The sequence below is a fragment of the Mytilus californianus genome, unplaced genomic scaffold (genome assembly GCF_021869535.1).
Source record: "Mytilus californianus isolate M0D057914Y unplaced genomic scaffold, xbMytCali1.0.p SCAF_9, whole genome shotgun sequence".
Classification (NCBI taxonomy): domain Eukaryota; kingdom Metazoa; phylum Mollusca; class Bivalvia; order Mytilida; family Mytilidae; genus Mytilus; species Mytilus californianus.
Window position 1 is genome coordinate 74,146,450 of NW_026262745.1, and position 4,187 is coordinate 74,150,636.

Here is a 4,187-nt window from a genome sequence, read left to right on the forward strand (position 1 = left end):
AAATCACAAAATAAACTCTGAGAAAGGGGATTTTCTTTTAAGACCAGACAGGGGAGAGGGCAAACAAACTTTATTGTAATTTTAGCCTTTTGTACTCTTTTCAGGTACCAGAAAAACCTCTGATGTTTTGTCAAACGTCAGTAAAAAAAGAGCAAGACAGTCTCCGCAACTGAGGTCTCTCAATGACAAGAGATAGTTTGATCTTTGTGTAAGTAGATCATATTGAACTATTGAGATTACACTATCCCATTTCCTACATTGTTGCAAATGAATGATTATAAACGTTTATTATCAAACAGTTAAGAACAATATTTCAAAAAATAAGAGGACCTGTAATGGATATTATTGAAATAAAACAAAAGATTACAAGCACAAGGTCAATATATAGAAGATAGTTCTTTACTTTTATATCTCAAATTTTGTTAGATTATATTGCGGCAGAAAGTACATAAAAAAGAAAGGGAAAAAAAGAGATTTCAAGAATGACAAACAAATCTATTTGTGTTATATATATGTTGATAACAACAGATTTAATGTATTGGTTGAATGACAAGTTGTCCAAATTTCAACTAAGATAATTCATTTAAAGTTATTTATAATTGACATGACTAAGTATTATGCTATGACATTTTGTCTACCAGGAACAAACAAGATTTGTATATTCATGTTAAGCCTTTAATGATTAATCATGATTATATTTTCAATTTGTTATAGCGAGCCACAGTTGCAAAAATAGGGGGAAGTGATTATGGAGATCACATAAAGAAATCCATGGAAAGGTAATTTTACAATATAAAGAACCTAAGATATCCGACTTGAAGCATGTTTTATCTACATAAGACATCAATTTATGCTGTTTTACAGCAAAACTATCATTAGCTTATAAGTTTTAAATATAAGATGTTTTGTATGTTGTATCAGGTTTACGAAGCACAAATTGAAAGTGTTTCAGTTGATTAAGGGTCAGTCAATGAAATAATGGACAGGATTTGGAATATTGCTTTTCAATAATTTTTATATTTTATTTGTGTTAACTTTGTTGATTTATGGTTATTACCTAGTATTTTTGGGGATAATTGTCTCTTGTACTTGCAAATCTATATATGTGTATATCCTTCTTTATTAATAGTCAATACAGATGTATACTTAAGTGACAAAACAAAAAAGGAGTTTCACCATGCATGTCCATTTAATATAGCCCTACATGTATATTTCAACTTACTTTTCCATTATTGATTATTTGCAGATTGATGACAAATAAATTAATGGCAAAGATTAATATGTCAGGGAAAATGGAAAAATATTCATTTGGGAAGTCCAATGTTTTTAAATTACTGAAAGGTATTTATATATATTTTGTTTAGTATGAAAATTTGCCAAAAAAAATGCATGTGGGGTGAATGTCAATGATTCAGAAACTATCTTTTATATGTCTATTTACCAGTAAAATTATCATATGTTTATGATTTATACCATAGAAAAAATGTCTGTTTTTCAATCACTAGCGCCAGCAACTCTTGCCACAATAAATTAATTTCTCATTTTCTTTTTACCTCAAGTCAGCTTTTCTCATCACTTGGCTTCCGTCGTCCGTCGTCGTCATTAGCTTTTTACAAAAATCTTCTCCTCTGAAACCACTGGACCAAATTTAACCAAAGGTATCTTGTTTAAAAAATGTGTCCGATGACCACGCCAACCAACCAAGATGGCCGCCATGGCCAAAAATAGAACATGGGGTAAAATGTAGATTTAGGCTTATATCTCTGAAACCAAAGCATTTAGAGTAAATCTGACATGGATAAAACTGATTATCAGGTCAAGATCTATCTGCCCTGAAATTTTGAGACAAATCTGAGAACCTGTTGTTGGGATGCTGCCCCTGAATTGGTAATTTTAAGGAAATTTTGTATTTTTTGGTTATTATCTTGAATATTATTATAGATAGAGATAAAATATAAACAGCAATAATGTTCAGCAAAGTAAGATCTACAAGTAAGTTGTCATGACCAAAATTGTCAGTCGACCCCTTTAGGAGTTATTGCCCTTAATAGTGAATTTTTAACAATTTTTCGTAAATTTTTGTAATCTTTTACAAAAATCTTCTTCTCTGAAACTACTGAGACAAATTTAACCATACTTGGCCATAATCATTATTAGGGTATCTAGTTTAAAAAATTTGTCCGATGACCCTGCCTTCCAACCATCATGGCCAACTTGGTTAAAAATAGAACATAGGGGTAAAATGCAGTTTTTGGTTTATATCTCTGAAACTAAAGCATTTAGAGCAAATCTGACAGGTGGCAAAAATGTTCATCAGATTTAGATTTATCTGCCCTGAAATTTTCAGACGAATCCAACAACCCGTTGTTGGGTTGCTTCCCCTGAGTTAGTAATTTTACAAAAATTTTGCAGTTTTTTGTTATTATCTTAGATATCATTATAATATCTAATATCTAATACTATTAATTATGATTTTAACCTTATTTTACATGATTTCCAAAGCATCAGTAAATACAGGTGAGCGACACAGGCTCTTGAGAGCCTCTAGGAATTTTCCCCACCATGTTTTTTATTTTTATCTAATTTTGTGCTTTTTTTATGTATTTTAAGGTAATAATTACCAAGCAGGGCAAAACAATTGCCCAGGTTTTTGAAACAGGTTGGATGAATCTTGTAATTTATTGATTGAAGCCTCAAAAAGTGCTCCATCATTTTTTAATTATATCAGCTATACTGTGTGATGCCTTTTCAGATTCATCACTCAACAGCTTCCTGTTTATCGAAATATTTGGGTGGGGGTATCATCAGTAAGCAGTAGCTCACACTTTCACTTGTTAATTTTGATTATAGCAAATGACACAAACAATTAGAATTTTCATTTTTCCTATATAATAAAATAAAAATTGCCCATCAGAACAGAATTAATTGTATGAGGTGGGTAGGGGGAGGAAGGCACTTTTATTAAAATTTGATGGGTGGTGGTTAGAAAGATTGCTTGAACATTAAAATGAAATATCCAATTTATGATGTATGCATGGTGGGGCCAAATAAAATCTGCCTTCCTCCCCCCATACATTTATTTTTGGAACAGCCCTAATTTTAAATAGAAATAAAAGAGCACGAGAAAACATTGAATTTGAATGGCCTTCAAAATTTAATGTAGTGTTTTGACAGGGAAATCAAAGATGAAGGTATATGTCAATAAGACTGATATCCATGCAACAGCACAAGAAATACAGAAAAAAACATGTGGATAAGTCTTCAATTTGTTCAAATTAAAATGCAGTATGTAGGATTGTCTTGAAGTTTATTCCTTCTGCTCTATATGAAAAGAAATATAGTTGAGACTTTGATGACAGTTTTCACCAGTTCTGATGCTTATGATTTATATACTTTTATCATATTTATGAAGTTATAATAATAGTTAAATGTGTTGAACAGAATTAAACTTGACAATGTTATAACTTTTGATTTTGTAGATGTCATCATGAAGACTCATGGAGTAACAGAACAAGAAGTTTCTGACAAAGCAGCAAACTATTTAAAATGGGCTCCAGATAGACGGGGTGGTGGGGGGAGAAAGAAGTAGAATTTTTAGATACAAATAAATAATCGATGCAATTGGAAGTCTAGTACCTCATTCAGAGTGAAGCCAGTTAAAACAGAATGTCTAGTGAGGTGTCCATTTTGGAAAAGAAACTGACAATTTTTACTTTTACGTTCACTTTCATTTTAATGATGTCAAATCAATTATTGTGAGTAATCCAGGATGTTGTTGTCTTTTTTTATAGTTGTATTGATAAATAAATTTATTTTAAATTTTTTCGTATTGAATATTTCTCTATAATCAGTGATTGGACATTAGAATACATGGGTTAGGAACAGCAAACTTTGTTTCATATATTTTCATCACTTATTTAAAAAAGACATTATATATAGGCAAAATATATTTGTATCCCCGGATGTGGTTTAAGAATTAGGATAGGTCAGTATAGGAATATGTTTTTTATTTTGCTGATTTTTTCAATATTTCTCTGGGCAAGTAATTTGTGTTTTTTAATTGTCTAATGTTGATAAAATCTACGGCTTGGTACAAAAAAATATGGCTCTTAAACCCTAAACACTCATATTTTTTATTGGGTTGACTGGTTGTTGGCGGTCAAGCCATGCTCTCTACAGTTGAATGT

General features: G+C 30.9%; 1 long non-coding RNA gene across 1 annotated transcript; it reads left to right on the forward strand.

Moving 5' to 3' along the window:
* The first annotated feature begins 714 nt into the window (after positions 1–714).
* On the forward strand, positions 715–3,786 carry LOC127714577 (uncharacterized). The gene is made up of 3 exons (XR_007987800.1): positions 715–779; positions 1,247–1,341; positions 3,480–3,786. It is a non-coding gene; the product is annotated as an uncharacterized LOC127714577 (long non-coding RNA).
* Positions 3,787–4,187: the final 401 nt, after the last annotated feature.